Source organism: Leopardus geoffroyi, chromosome A2 (genome assembly GCF_018350155.1).
Source record: "Leopardus geoffroyi isolate Oge1 chromosome A2, O.geoffroyi_Oge1_pat1.0, whole genome shotgun sequence".
In the NCBI taxonomy this organism is placed as follows: Eukaryota; Metazoa; Chordata; class Mammalia; order Carnivora; family Felidae; genus Leopardus; species Leopardus geoffroyi.
In genome coordinates this window covers 14708261-14724735 of record NC_059331.1, presented here as the reverse complement: position 1 = coordinate 14724735, position 16475 = coordinate 14708261, and the positions used below count along the sequence as shown (strand labels likewise).

The 16475-nt window shown below is 46.3% G+C and overlaps 1 pseudogene; it reads right to left on the bottom strand.

Moving 5' to 3' along the window:
- Positions 1 to 5307: 5307 nt before the first annotated feature.
- Positions 5308 to 16452, bottom strand: LOC123604929 (annotated as a pseudogene).
- Between the last annotated feature and the right edge of the window lie 23 nt (positions 16453 to 16475).

Sequence of the window (16475 nt, the reverse complement as noted above, 5' to 3'; positions counted from 1 at the left end):
TATTGCTTCTCTCCATTAAGTATAACTGCTGATCACTCAGCTTCCCCCCCCCTCCCCCAACAAAGTTATATGAAATGTACAACACAGATGTGCATGTTGGGTGGTAGCTGGTTACATGAAACACACAGCGCGGCATTTCGCATTGCTTCTCTCATAGAAAGGTTGGGAATCTATGGCTCACAGGCCAGATCTAGCCCACTGTTCATTTTTAAAGTGGTTTTATTCGAACAGGTCAGGCCCGTTCATTTACTTTTTGTCTGTGGATGCTTTTACACTACAAGGGCAGAGTCAAGAAATTGTGACAGAGACCATATGGCTCATAAAACCTAAAACATTCACTATCTGATCCTTACAGAAAAAGTTTGTTGACCACCCCCCCCCCACCCCGTTCTAGTGAAATCCATGCTTTGGTTACTCATCTGCTTTCTCAGGAGACTCCATGACATTTTCACTGCTTAGAAATATATGTTGCCTCCTAAGAGACATCTATTTAATGGTAGCTTAGTTTTCCTTCTTATACAGAGAGGCAACATAAAGCTCGATGTAGAGGGGCACCTGGGTGGCTCAGTCCCTTAAGTGACAGACTTCAGCTCAGGTCATGATCTCACAGTTTGTGGGTTCAAGGCCTGCATCAGGCTCTGTGCTGACAGCTTGGAGCCCGGAGCCTGGAGTCTGCCTTGGATTCTCTGTCTCCCTTGCTTTCTCTGCCCCTCCCCTGCTTGTGCTCTCTCTCTCTCTCTCTCTCTCTCTCTCTCTCTCTCTCAGAAATAAACATTTAAAAACAAACAAACAAACAACAACAAAAAACACCGTGCCTAGTATACTACCATTTGTACTGTTTTTGAGAGAGAGAGAGAGCAAGGGAGGTGGAGAGAGGCAGAGAGAGAGAGAGAGAGAGAGAATCTCAAAGAGGCTCTATGCTCAGCACGGAGCCCAACACGGGGCTCAATTCCATGATCCTGGAATCATGATCTAATCGGAAATCAAGACTCCAATGCTCAATCAACTGAGCCACCCAGGTGCCACTACCATATATAGTTTCATTTTTGTATTTTTTTAATGTTTATTTATTTCTTTTGAGAGAGAGAGAGAGAAGGAGGGAGGGGCAGAGAAAGAGAGAGAGGGAGAGAGAGAATCTCAAGCAGCCTCCCCACTGCCGTGCAGAGCCCAACTCAGGGCTCAGTCTCACAAATCGTGAAATCATGACCTGAGCCGAAATCAAGAGTCAGATGCTTAACCCATTAAGCCACCCAGGAGCTGTACTTTTAAATGGGAGAGGGGTGAAGGAGAAATATATATATCCTATATGCGTGCGTGTACGTGAAATATATATATCCTATATGCATGCGTGTATGTGTGTGCGCGTGTATTTACTTGCATATACGTAAACACCCACAGGGGCTAACTATGAAGGTTAGGGGTCCTGGGCAAAAAGGGAGGTGGTAGGAGGCCCATCATCATGTCTTTTTATATTTTTAGGTTCTTGAAACATGCATATACATTATAACCTCTTCAGAAATTTCAAGAAATTAAATTTATTATTTTTAAAGCTTCAAAGATTAAAATGCATAGTACTATTTGTGCTGACTGAATGAATTTGCCTTCCTTGGACAGGTCCTCCCTGAATTTCAGGGCTCCTGAGAGGTTTGTCCCCAGGCCTGAAGGCAGTTCCCGCCTCCCCATCTCTGGTAGCATTGGAGTCTGATTTGCAGCCCCGAAGGCTAAGCCTTTGTGGCCCTGGGAAGTTTCTACTAAACAGAAAAGGATTTCAATGAAGGGAGGTTTTTTGTTGTTTTTCTTATTTTTAAACAAAATGTATTTCTCTGCAGGCTACATTCTGGCGTTATAGTACTCCTACATCAGAATGGCCAGTTTGAGTCCTCTGCAAAGGGAAGATGGTCTACACTCCAGAGTGTGCTGGTTAATTCCCACCCCTCCCAGAAATAGACATCAATTTCAAGTGAAGTTACTCCAGGCAAAAAAAACAAAAATAATCTCTTTAGGGGTCAATGCATTCCAAAAAAAAAAAAAAAAAAAAAATTCTCCAGCCTGTTAAAATCCAAGTTTTGAGTTGCAATATCTATTCTAGAAGCAGATTTCTTTTCTTTTATACAAACATGTAACACGGGAGCAGGGGAGCCCTGCTACGTGAAGCAATGAATTCCTTCCACCATTTCTCTGTAGAATCATTTTAGTATGACACTGGATCTGATCATTTCTTTCGTGTTCATCCTTCACTCCCTCCATGGCTTCTGGGTGTTGTCAGTCCTGGAACAAAATCTGCTTTGCCCCCTGTTCATATGAAGCAGATGAAAGTGAAGCTACTCCAGGGCCCCTGAGGAAACATATTTTGAAAACATCTGCCCTACACCATGGAGACGATTCAGTGGCAACAGTCCTAAGAGTCGTCAGTAACTGAACACAGAAAGCATGTTTCCATCATGTGTCATTGTCCCCAAATCCTCAAAAGGTGGCGGACCTGAAGCAGCCTCATGTAGGTTGTCTCCACTTATTTCCAGAGCCTTTCTAAACAGATGTCTGACTGCATCATTTGCACTCACTGTGGTGTTCCCTTTTTTTTTTTTTTCATTTTTTTTAATGTTTATTTATTTTTGAGAGAGAGAGAAAGAGAAAGCACGCACGAACAGGGGAGGGACAGAGAGAGAGAGGGAGACACAGATTCCAAAGCAGGTTCCAAGCTCTGAGCTGTCAGCACAGAGCCTGATGTGGGGCTCGAACTCACAGACCGTGAGATCATGACCTGAGCCGAAGTCATGACTCAATCGAGCCACCCAGGGGCTCCCCCACCCCCACATTGTGATGTTTCTAACGATGCCTCAGGCTCGGGCTCCCTCATTTAGAAAGTCTTAGGGCAATGTATTCACTTGAATTGTCCCCCAAACCTTGAGACTTGAGGGGACACTGTGCTGAGGTTAGCAGCACTGACTATGCAGTCTTTGAGAGCAGTAGCTGGAACTAGACTTTATAGCTGCTAAACATGAAACCTACAACCCTGCCTCTTCCCTGCTCACACACACACACACACACACACACACACACACACCCTCCACGCCTCCCCAATAGGCACCCCTCCAAAACAACATATGACCCATTGCGTCAGTATTTGGGATGAGGGAGACTTTTTTTTTTAAATATAATTTATTGTCAAATTGGCTAACATACAGTGTGTACAATGTGCTCTTGGTTTTGGGGGGGGGGGTAGATTCCCGTGATTCATCGCTTACACACAGCACCCAGTGCTCATCCCAACAAGTGCCCTCCTCAATGCCCATCTCCCCTCTTCCCCTCTCCCCCACCCCCTCCATCAACCCTCAGTTTGTTCCCTGTATTTGAGAGTCTCTTAGGGTTTGCCTCCCTCCCGCTCTGTTAGAAACTATTTTTTCCCCTTCGCTTTCCCTCTGGTCTTCTGTTAAGTTCCTCAAGTTCCACGTTATGAGTGAAAACATGTGCCATCTGTCTTTCTCTGACTGACTTATTTCACTCAGCATAATACCCTCCAGTTCCATCCACGTTGCTGCAAATGGCAGGATTTCATTCTTTCTCATGGCGGGATGAGGGAGATTCTTTAAATGCTGTTATGATGTTCAGAGAAAAGCTCACCAGGTTGCTCTAGCTTCCAAATTGCTGAGTTGCAGACAGCATCCAGACTATTTTCAGTACTGAGCGTATACTATGGAATCAGAAGACTGTGCCCATCTTTACAGAGCACACTTCCAAGCTGGGACTTCACCCCCTCCGCAGACCATCCCAACACCTCCTCCACCAGGCAGCCTCTGGAAGTACCATGTGTGACTCAGTCAGAGGACCCCCCCCCCCCCCAGTCATAAACACATTCCTGCACTTCCTTCAATATACGGCGGGGGGGTGGGGGTTGTCTTCTGGTCTGGTGCTGTGCTCTGTGGCACCCCATGCCAATGGGCCACAGGCTCCAGGAGCCCCAGAGAGTGGTGCTGCCCGAGGACCTGCAGGGAGGAAAGCAAACTCACACCCAGGATGCCCATGCCTCTGAAAACTCTCAACTTCCTGTCAAGTGGCCGACTGGCCGGAGTTCTCGGGGATGATGCCTTGCAGGTGGCCCAGTACTGGCGTCTGACAGGCAGGGCGGGCACTCAGTGATGACAGCAGCTAAATCAGCCTTCCCAAGTGGTCAGTCCATGCTGACAAGCTCCATCTCTACGACGGTGGCCACTTTTATTTATTTATTTATTTATTTTGGCCACACTTATTCATGTGTCAGTTGTGCCGGTCCCGGGGTGGCCAACAACCGAGGCTGGCCAACGTCAGCTGTCTTCGTCGGTTAGCCCTTCCATGATGGATGCTGTCTGGCGGGCAATTAACACGATACAGCAATCGGCACAGTCTCCCAGTCACCCATCCACTTCGCATCTCCTCATCCCCAACCTTCCAGGCCCCTCACCGGCCAGCCAGGCCATTCCCCAGTGCTGTAGGTCAATGTGAATTCTAACCCTCGTCCACTGTGCCTTCTCCGCCAGGTGGATGACCGGGCATATCCCCCACCTGAGAATGTTTTCCTCCACCACTGTCATCTTGGGCCCCTGCTGGATGAGGCTCCAGGGAAGTTGCTGTCTGCATTTTTGGCTCCAGAACCCCAGAGGCCTTCATTATGGCCCTTGCTCTGGCAAGTGCCACAAGCTCCATACAGCACCTTGTCCCACTGCCTCCACTGTCGGCCATTCTGGCACGTCAATTCACTTAGCCTGGGTCATAACCTTCTCCATGCTTCTAGGAGCCATCCAGGTATTGAGATCGCACCATCTCCCGGGCACTTGCCAGGGCATTACATCTTGGATTTCAGGAGAGCTCCCCATCTTTGTGGTCTGGCCATGGGTCAAGCATCCTGAGAACTCACTCCCACATGTCTTCTCCCAGTTGGTCATGCAGGTCTTCTGGGGGAGTTATAGCCCGGGGGCTAGTAGAGGAGACAGGTACGGGTTGTTGTTGTTTTTAATTTTTTTAACGTTTATTTATTTTTGAGAGAGAGAGACAGCGTGAGCAGGAGAGGGCAGAGACAGAGGGAGACAGAATCCGAAGCAGGTTCCAGGCTCTGAGGTGTCGGCATAGAGCCCGACGTGGGGCTCAAACTCACAAGCCGTGAGCTCATGACCCCAGCCGAAGTCAGATGCTTAACCGACTGAGCCACTCAGGCGCCCCCAAGGTACAGGTCTTAAGGAAAGTGACCTTGTCTTGTAGAGACAGCTGTTTGCATGGTCTCCAAGCAAGGTGATAACAAACGCTGCTTTTCTTTTTTCCTTTTTTCTTCTTTTCTTTTTTTTTTTTTTAGTATCCACTGAATTTACTCAGCATAACCACAGAAGTATTGGCTTCATGCAGTCGCACACCAACAAAAACACAGATATAGTACTATTATCCACATTTTGTCCAAGTGTATTTCTTTTGAGGCTCATTTATATATTCTCATATGCCACAGACCGTCACTTAAATAATGGATATTTTTAATGCTAATTGCTTTCTTGACTTACTCAATATCTTCTGCAGATATCTTCATGATTCCCATACACAGAAAATGCTGATTTCCTTCCGCCATGATTGCAACGATCGTACGTACTGCAACAGGGTAAAGCTTGGCTCCGGGAGACGTTAAGCCTGGACACATAATGCTTGCTCGACTGAGTACAAATGTGATGGCTCCTTTATCAACTTGCTGGGGCACCAGGATAAAAGGATATTTGTGGAGTAACCTCAGGGTTGGATAAAAAGGTCCTTCCCTTTGTCTAAAAAATAGTAAGTTTTACTGCAAGGATTTCTCTAAATCCATTTACTGCAAGGATTTCTCTAGGTTCATGGCACCGCACTATTCTGACAGGATCTTTCTTAGGCATTATATGATTAAGCCATGGTTCTCTACCTGGAAATTGTTCTATCGACTGGGGGCGCCTGGGTGGCGCAGTCGGTTGGGCGTCCGACTTCAGCCAGGTCACGATCTCGCGGTCTGTGAGTTCGAGCCCCTTGTCAGACTCTGGGCTGATGGCTCAGAGCCTGGAGCCTGTTTCCGATTCTGTGTCTCCCTCTCTCTCTGCCCCTCCCCCGTTCATGCTCTGTCTCTCTCTGTCCCAAAAAATAAATAAACGTTGAAAAAAAAAATTTTTTTAAATAAAAAAAAATTTTTTAAAAATTGTTCTATCGACTGGTTCTTAATACCCTTAATAACTGAGGTTTTCAACTGGATGCAGTTGGACACATTTTCTTTTTCATCACATTTCTTGAACACGTTCCTAGGTGAAGAGAGCGACGATGGGGAAGAGTCCAGAATGGGAAAAATTGAGTTAGGTAGGGTCGGGCAGATCCCCTTCCTCCGGGGAAAGCCGTCAGTGACAATAGGTGCTGTTGTCGTTATCCGGAAAGGGAGACAGCCAGCCGCACTTTACGGCTCTAACAAATACTGACTACTTCCGCACCTCTGAATTGGGTGGACCTTTTGCTGGCTCGTTTGGGGCTACCAATTTCTTCCCAGAGCCGGTAGCTCAGAGGGCGAGGCTTGAGGAAAAAGAAGGGCTAGATCAATGGTTCTAGTTGTAGGAAGAGAATGGAAAGACAGTGCTTGTTCTTAACAAGGACGGGTGGGCCGTTTCTGCAGGCTCAGAGGAGTCTGGTTGACAGTTACGGGCATCCGGGGTGCCTGGGTGGCTCAGTCGGTTGAGCGTCCGGCTTCGGCTCAGGTCATGATCTCACCGTCTGTGTGAGTTCAAGCCCTGCATCGGGCTCTGTGCTGACAGCTCGGAGCCTGGAGCCTGTTTCGGATTCTGTGTCTCCCCCGCACTCAAGAATAAATTTTAAAAACATTAAAATAAAATTTAATTTAAAAAATAAAATATTTTCGGGGCGCCTGGGTGGCGCAGTCGGTTAAGCGTCCGACTTCAGCCAGGTCACGATCTCACGGTCCGTGAGTTCGAGCCCCGCGTCGGGCTCTGGGCTGATGGCTCAGAGCCTGGAGCCTGTTTCCGATTCTGTGTCTCCCTCTCTCTCTGCCCCTCCCCCGTTCATGCTCTGTCTCTCTCTGTCCCAAAAATAAATAAATAAACGTTGAAAAAAAAAATTAAAAAAAAAAAAATAAAAGCTTTTGGCTAAAAAAAAAAAAAATAAATAAAATATTTTCTCACCAATAGATATCTCAGGGACTGAGAAGGGTTTTTGTTTAATTATTTATTTCTTTTGTTTTGTTTAATTTTTCTAGTGTTTATTTTTTTAATTTAATTTTTATTTATTTTTGAGAGAGCGAGAGCATGAGTGGGGGGAGGGCACAGAAAGAAGGAGGCGCAAAATCCAAAGCAGGTTCCAGGCTCTGAGCTGTCAACACAGAGCCGATGCAGGGCTTGAACTCATGAACTGTGAGATCATGACCTGAGCCAAAGTCGGACGCTTAACCAACTGAGCCACCCAGGCACCCTTAATTTTTTTAATGTTTATTTTGAGAGAGAGAAAGAGAGGGAGAGAGCACAAGCAGGGGAGGGGCAGAGAGAGAGAAGGAGAGAGAGAATCCCAAGCAGGCTGTGTGCTATCAGCCCAGAGCCCCACATGGGGCTCGATCTCACAAACTGCGAGATCATGACCTGAGCCAAAATCAAGAGTTAGTCGCTCAACTGACTGAGTCACCCAGGTGCCCCTCTATAAAATCTTTTGGTAGACTGATTTAGTTTGTGGCATCCCTGGCAAGAAGCCTAGGAAAACTAAAGGAATCAGAAAAGCCCAGAATTTTGGAGATCTTTGAGGGTAACCCATGCTTATGATGTAAGTGGAGAGAATTGCATGGAGGGCATCAACTAGGTCTGCTCCCACCACTCCTCTAGGTCCCCTGCTACTTGGTAAAGAGTGAATGAGGGTTTCCCAGGTGTCCAAGCAAAGCAGGAGCCCAGAAAGCCAGGGGCCAGCCCTCGTAGCCAACTACCTCTCTTCTTTGGCACATCACAGAGGCCCCAACCCACCGAAACATTATTTCTTTGCTTACATTAGTAGGAACAAATGTCATAACTTCTCCAAAGGAAAGAAAGTATGTGTGGTGAAAGAGAATTGTCATCTACCAAATAGGGACACACATCTCAAAGCGACATAGAGAGACATAGAAATACACAGATCGGCCCCAGTTTTAGACTATAATGAATGTAAAATTAAGGAACATACAATTTTTAGAGAGCATGAATGAGCAAGGGGCAGAGAGAGAAAGAGAGGGAGAGAATCCAATGAGGTTCAGAGAGAGAGGGAGAGAGAGCTCAGAGCTGGGAGCGGGGCTCGAGCTCACCCAATGTGGGGCTCGAACTCATGAACCATGAGATCATGACCTGAGCTGAGGTTGGATGCTTACCCGACTGAGCCACCCAGGCGCCCCATGGGAAAATATAAATTAATGTCAAGACTCTTTAGCCCTTATCTTTTAGGCTTTTTAAAAAAAATATTTCACTTATTCTTGAGAGAGAGCATGAGCAGGGAAGGGGCAGAGAGAGAGAGGGGGACAGAGGATCCAAAGCGGGCTTTACACTGACAGCAGTGAGTAGGATGTGGGGCTCAAACTCCGGAACCATGAGATCATGACCTGAGCCAAAGTTGGAGGCTCAACTGACTGAACTGCCCAGGCTCCCCCCATCCTTAGCTTTTATTCTTACAAGTGTCTGCAATAAACAGTTTACCAGTCAATCTTAGTCTATTTGGAACTAAAACCATAACATTGGCTTTTAATTTAAATACTGCAGTTTTCTACCTTGCCAAAACAGTAACTTTTAAACCTGTCTTTAAATCACCCAATGGCTTTTTAAAAGTTTATTTATGTATTTATTTGGAGAGAGAGAGGGAGGGAGAAAGAAAGAGCAGGGGAGTGGCAGAGAGAGAGGGAGAGAAAGAGAATCCCAGGCAGGCTCCATACTATCAGCATGGAGCCCAACTCGGGGCTAGAACTCACAAACCGTGAGATGACCTGAGCCGAAACCAAGAGTCAGATACTTAACCGACTGAGCCATCCAGACAGCCCTCATCCAATGGCTTTTTACCCAAAGCAGACATTTGTCTGCATCTTGAGAGACACTCTCAGAATATTCCCCAGAGGACAGGGAGGAGTTTGGGGGAACATAGCCCTTCCCCTGTTGCCAAGCAGTGAGGGTGTTTATTGCCAAATGTTGACATTGAGAGAGCTTAGAGGCTGGTCCAGCTCATCTGGATGCAGAAATAATTTGTAGACCATCAAAATTCTCTGGCAGGTGCAGGCCCCACTTGAAAACAGTCCTAAATGCCAGTAGACCCAGGCAATTCCCCTGCCCCACTGCTCCCACCTACCAGAAACATAGGCCCACAGGACGCCAGAAGGGGACTGGACCCTCCAGGCCACTTGTCGCCTCCCACCCTTCCCGACTCCTAGGCAGACAAGTCAAGCCACGTGCATCGGTTCAAGTACCCCAGTCACCTGGAACTCGGCCCAGAAGTTGTGGTCTGTGTGCAGCCAGACATCAGAATTATTTTAAGCTCTCCAAGTGATTCTAAGGGGCAGCACGGTTTGAGAACCACTTCTCCATGCCAGAGCTTAGCCAACGTTCATGCCAATCTGATTTTAGCAGGTAAAGGGGCTGAAGAAGACAAGCACATAGAGCTATGGAGTGTGGAGGGCACTTTACTCCTGGGTGCAAGGTCATGTGCAGGCTGTGTGACGGTGGGCAAGTCACCTGGCCTCTCTGGGCTGAGTCTCCTCGTGTCTAAAGTTGAATGGGTGCATTCACTGTCAGAGATCTGCTCCACTGCCAAGTTCTGGGCTTTTACCCTAAGGCCTGAAGGCCTCAGGTGATTGCTGTTACCTGCTCCAAGTCGCTCCCTCCAAAGCAGGGTTCAGCTGGCTTGTCCTCGAGGCCATTTGAAAACTCTCTGCTCTTTTCTGGGGGTACAACCCTGGGGTTAATGTGGCAGAAGAGTCTCAGAAGTCCAAGTGGACTTTAGAACAAGAAGGGCGTGGACTGGAGAAAATTGCCTATGGGAAGAGAGGTCAGTAACGATATCAGAGACGCCACTAGATGGGCTCAATCAATGAGTGGGATTTGGGAGAAAAGATAAGACTGAGATTTCTGAGGGGAGTGACAGACTGAGTTGATAGAGCCCTTGTCCCTGGGATGTCTCTCTCTTCAACTCATCTGTAGTTCTACTTCTATTCATAAAACATCTTGTGATATGCATGTCAATAGGGCCTTTCTCTTTCTCCCAAATTAAAAACTTGTTTCCAGTAGATAGAAAGGTGTCTCCACTTGGACTGAGACTTCTAAATGCATCTGAAAGTTGCCCGAGGCTCTGAGCTGCGGTCATCACCCCATGTCTCTGTGATCATTGCCCCGGGTCAGGGACCAATAGGAAAATCAGTTCCTTTCCAACATTTGTACTAACGTGTCCCAGTCTCCAAGAAGGCTATGCCTGCAAAGAGGGAACATGAGAGGTTACAATTCTCTAACTAGACCATGGCCTTGATATAGAAGTAACTGACTCCTGGGGCGCCTTTGTGGCTCTGTCAGTTGAGCATCTGACTCTCGATTTCGGCTCTGATCATGATCTCACGGTTAGTGAGATCAAGCCCCGGCTCAGGCTCTGTGCAGATAGGGAGGAACCTGCTTGGGATTCCGTCTCTCCCATGCTCTCTCCTTCTCTCTCAAAATAAATAAGTTAACTTTCGGGGCGCCTGGGTGGCTCAGTCGGTTAAGTGTCCGACTTCAGCTCAGGTCATGATCTTGCAGTCCGTGAGTTCGAGCCCCGCGTCAGGCTCTGGGCTGATGGCTCAGAGCCTGGAGCCTGCTTCCGATTCTGTGTCTCCCTCTCTCTCTGCCCCTCCCCCGTTCATGCTCTGTCTCTCTCTGTCTCAAAAATAAAAATAAAACGTTAAAAAATTTTTTGTTTAAATAAATAAGTAAACTTAAAAAAAAAAAAAGCGACTGACTCCTTAACTACATCTGTGACTGAAGTGAGCCAGGCTACGTTTTGGACACAGGTGGGAAAGACGAGCAAAAGCAGATGCTCAAGGTCTAGTTGGGGAGGCAGGTGTGTCAGCAGGTGAGTTCAGTCAGTCCAGGGTCGCAGCACTGACATGAAGTCTGTGCGGAATTGAGGGAACAGGAGAAAGAGAAGCACGTCGTAGGATTGGGCTTGAAGGGACAGCAAAGAGTCAGTTTCGCCTTTTTTTTCCCCTCTAATTTTAATTCTGTTTCCTTAGAATACAATTGAACTTTTGGTAAAACTCTAAAAAACAGAAACAAAATACTTCTTTTTATCCTTGTTCCAAACCACCCATTGTTGCCCCCTTGTAAATAATCTTTGTCCTGAAACCGGAAGTGATCTATAGAATGTATTGTTTCCTCAACTTCGGAAGTGCATTAAAGAGGAATATAGTAGGCAGAGCAAAATTTAGAAAACTGTGGCCACTGTTGAAGGAATGGCGAGACCGGAATTCGTTGCAAGGCTTCGGCTACTCCACGAGCAGAAAATTGGGATGAAGTTATAGGAAGTTTTATATGAAGTTATAATAACAACGAAAGCTGGGAGGTCCCAGGGAATATTGGAGGGAAAGAGAGCTCATCCTACAGGAAGGGCCAGGCTAGGACTGTCCTTCCGTACAGCAGTCCCGGGAGCCTCTGGCGTGTGAAGTTACACCCTTCTGTCCTCATATCTGTAATGGTTGCCTGATCTGTGCTGAGATGATACAGGCCACACCTGCTGGCCCTGAGTTCCACATAAAGCCTGTTTGGTCATTCAGAATGCTGGACATTGCATCAAGATTCTCTGACATTTTAAAGAATAATGTCCCTGTCGCTTCGATTTGTTGGTTTCTTACTTTGTAAGAAGGCATTTCAACTAATAGCTTATTTAATCACTTACCACTCCCGAAAGGTTATTAAACCATTTCACACTCGAGAATTATGAGGTTCCTAATGAAAGCAAGGAATGGCACTGGGAAGGATGATATCAGGATTTCTTTATTTAAAAAAAATTTTTTTTAATTAATTAATTAATTTTTTTTTTTGAGAGACATAGAGACACAGAGCACAAGTTGGGGAGGGGCAGAGAGAGAAGGAGACTCAGAATCCGAAGCAGGCTCCAGGATCTGAGCTGTCAGCACAGAGCCTGACACGGGGCTTGAACTCACAAACTGTGAGATCATGACCTGAGCCGAAGTCAGACGCTCAACTGACTGAGCCACCAAGGTGCCCCGAGGATTTCTTTTCATAATTATCTGAAAAGGTTGTCATCACGTGCCTTAGTAACAGTACAATCCTACCCAGTGATCCCATTATCCCTGGTCCTTGGCCATCTCGGCCCGTGTTACCAGGTGGTAACCCACAACCTGTGCTCATAAGAACAGAAAGAAATCAACTATGAGCTGTCACCAGATGGCAGGCCCTGCTGCAGTCACAGGATGGGCCCAAATCCAGAGCAGATCCTAGCAGATGCTGATCAAAGAAATACTATCATACAAGCCTGAAGGAACACCTTGCCCTTTGAGCATTAAGAAATCTGAAAGCAAGCATGAACATAAACGAATACAATTTTAAATTTTGTATTTTTTATGGTGAATACTCATCATCTTCCCCAACGGCCTCTGAAGCCAATAGGCCTGATTAATTTTTTTAATGTTTGCTTATTTATTTTGAGAGAGAGAGAGAGAGAAAACAAGTGGGGAAGGGGCAGAGAAAGGGGGAACAGAGGATCCAAAGCAGGTTCTGTGCTAACAGTACAGGGGGCTCCAACTCATGAATCGCGAGATCATGATCTGAGCCCAAGTCAGATGCTCAACCAACTGAGCCATCCAGGCACCCCAGTCCTGATTATTATTAAAAAATCACAAAGTTCTGGGGGCGCCCGAGTGGCTCTCTGTTGGTTAAGTGTCAGACTCCTTTTTTCTTTTTTTAATAACTATTTATTTTTGAGAGAGAGAGAGAGACAGAGTGCGAACAGGGGAGGGGCAGAGAGAGAGGGAGACACAGCATCTGAAGCAGGGTCCACGCAGGGCTCAAACCCATGAACTGTGAGATCATGACCTGAGCAGAAGTCAGACGCTTAACCGACTGAGCCACCCAGGTGCCCCTAGCGTCAGACTCTGGATTTTGGCTCAGGTCAAGATGTCATGGTTGGTGAGATCCCTGCTTGGGATTCTCTCTTTCTCCCTCCCCTAACAAACAAACAAACAAACAGACAGACAAACAAATAAATCATTTTTTTAATCATAAAGTTGGATCAATGTTCTCCTTTTCAAAAACCATGTTCATATTCTCTCTGTGAAACAGAGCTATCTGCAAAGTCTTGAACCACAACATAACTTTGGCTAAGCAAAGCAGCATCTGAAAAGATATTTATTTTTTTTAATTTTTAAGTAATCTCTACACACAACCCCAAGATCAACAGTCGTGTGCTCCACGGACTGAGCCAGCCAGACATCCCCAGAAAGATAATTCTTAAACGGGAAGAGTTGGGAATGTTTACATTTATTTTTTATTTACCCATGATAAGCAGTATTTCTGCCATTCTAATGAAGCTTAAACCTTAGACTTAATCTATAAAAATTAGGAGATTCAGATTAAATTCCTGATGCCCTATTGTAAATTCAATAAAGGTTAACATAAAACGATGCACAAAACAAACTTCAGTTGTTCCTGCCCTTATTTTTGGAAGATCATTTGAGATTAAAAGAACAAAACAAAATCCCACAGTGCATAAGAACAGTGTCACCCTTCTTTAATAACACTATTTTCAAAGTCTCTGTTAACTGAAACACTACAGAATAACCCACCAGATCTTTAAAAATCCGAAATCTGTTTTTATTTTATTTTTTTAAGTAATCTCTACCTCCAACATGGGGCTCAAACCCACAACCCTGAGATCAAGGGTTGCACTCCCCGCTGTCTGAGCCAGCCAGGCATCCCCTCCAAGCTTCTTATTGAAGGGAGTCAACGTTCTAAACTAGTATAGGTGAAAAATTAAGTTGTGTTTAAAAAAGGAAAACCCTCAAGACTTAAACCTTAGACATAGTGAAGGTTAAGAATGCGTGCTTGTGGCGGTGCCTGGGTGGCTCAATCAGTTGAGTGTCCAACTCTTGATCTCGGCACAGGTAGTGATCCCAGGGTTGCGGGATTGAGCCCTGCCTCGGGCTCTGTGTTGAGTGTGGAGCCTGCTTAAGACTCTCTCTCTCTCTCCATCTGCCCCTCTCCCCTCCTCCCATACTCTCTCTAAAATTAAGGGGCGCCTGGGTGGCTCAGTCAGTTAAGCGTCCGACTTTGGCTCAGGTCATGATCTCGCGGTTCCAGCCCCGTGTCAAGCTCTGTGCTGACAGCTCAGAGCCTGGAGCCTGTTTCAGATTCTTTGTCTCCCTCTTTCTCTGACCTCCCCTGTTCATGCTCCCTCTCTGTCTCAAAAATAAATAAATGTTAATAAAAATAAAAATTAAAAAATTAAATTAAAAAGAAGAAGGGGGAGGAAGAGGAGGAGGGGAAGAGGAGGAGGAGGAAGGAGAGGAGGAGAAGGAGGTAAATAGGTAAATAGGATTCTGTTCAATATATATTCTTTTCAATATGGGATTTGAGTTTCCTGATATTTAAAAAAATTTTTTAAACGTTTATTTATTTTTGAGACAGAGAGAGACAGAGCATGAACGGGGGAGGGTCAGAGAGAGAGAGGGAGACACAGAATCCGGAAACAGGCTCCAGGCTCTGAGCTGTCAGCACAGAACCCGACGCAGGGCTTGAACTCACCAACCACGAGATCATGACCTGAGCCGAAGTCGGACGCTTAACCGACTGAGCCACCCAGGAGCCCCGAGTTTCCTGACATTTAAACATAATGTGCATATTTCATTTATATAGTACTTCCCCGAAAGAAAAAAAAAAGCACCACTTTATACAATACGTGGCCTATTGCTAATGCCCAGTGATTCACAGACTGTTGAAGCTGAACAAATCTTAGGATTTGAATTCAAAGATGGTCACCTTTTTTTTCCCACACCCCATTTCAAAATGCAATATTCTGCGGAACTCCAATATTTAAAATAGATCATAGTTTGTTCCATAGACTATCGCTCTTTTATTAAGTGATATAACTGCACAAAATATCTGGGGGAACAGGACAAGAAAACGAGCAGTTTGTTTTCAACAAATATATTTAAGCTCTCCTTTTTCTTTTCATAAGGACAAGTACTTGGCAATAGAATTTTTCAGCAACAAAGTTACTTTTTTTAGTTTATTTATTTATTTTGGGGAGGGGAGGGACAGAGAGAGAGGGAGAGAGAAAATCCCAGGCAGGCTCTGCACTGTCAGCACGGAGCCCAACGTGGGGCTGGAACCCACCACCTGTGAGATCATGACCTGACCTGAAATCCAGAGTCTGGTACTTAACCGACTGAGCCACCCAGGTGCCCCAATAAATTAAAAAAAAAAAAAAAAAAAAAAGCCTGTCAGTGTCCACTGTATTAGCAAAGTATATTTCAAGATAAATGAGGGGCACCTGGGTGGCTCAGTCGGTTAGGTGTCTGACTTCAGCTCAGGTCATGATCTCAGGGTTCGTGGGTTCGAGCCCCGCCTCAGGCTCTGTGCTGACAGCTCAGAGCCTGGAGCCTGCTTCTGATTCTGTGTCTCCTTCTCTCTGCTCCTCCCCAACTAGTACTCTGTCTCTGTCTCTCAAAAAATAGAAAATGATTAAAAAAATTAAAATCACAAAATAGATGAAAAGGATAAGGTCAATGAGACCAAAGATGGAATGCCCAGTTTGTAAGCGGCCCCAGGTGTATGAGAATGAAAGAAGCTACAAGTAACTAGGATTCTTCACAGCTCCATTGGAGAAGACAGATGTGACAACTACAAGTAGGTAGCTATTGTATTTTTTATTGTACATAGTGACTTATGTAGTGAGGGTGGGATCCCTAAAAACACTGCAAGACACAGAAACAACCAAATGGCTCCTACGAAACAATTACTGCAGCGCATTGGAACGGGAATGGAGTAAGCAAAATGTCAGACCCACAAAATCTAAGCAGAAGACCCTGAACCTCAAGGAGCACCCAACGTCCAGCACGTCCTGGGAGTTGTGGGCCTTCAGCCCAGCAAGCAGCCTCAGTCTCCTCTTGGGGAAGAGAGGCCCCGCCTTCCGCCCCGCCCCCCGGAGTACTAATGGCTGTCCCGCCTCGCTCAAGGGAGCGTCGGTCTCCCGAGAGCCCCGCCCCCCAGAGACCCAGCGCAGCCCAGCGGGCCCGGGACAGCCTGACTCGAGATGTGATCGTGATAGAGCATCTTCACGAATTTCCGATGGCGCGATTTGTTGTGGCCAAAGCTGGATTTCTCGCAGGCCAGCAAGTGCCACACCTCCGGAAGCCTGAGGCGAGCTGGCCAGGGGTACAACCTGGCCTCCAGGAACCCAGCGCGTCCCGCCCTTCCCGCTGCCTCGCTCCGCCCCCATTCGCCACGCCCCCATTCGCCACG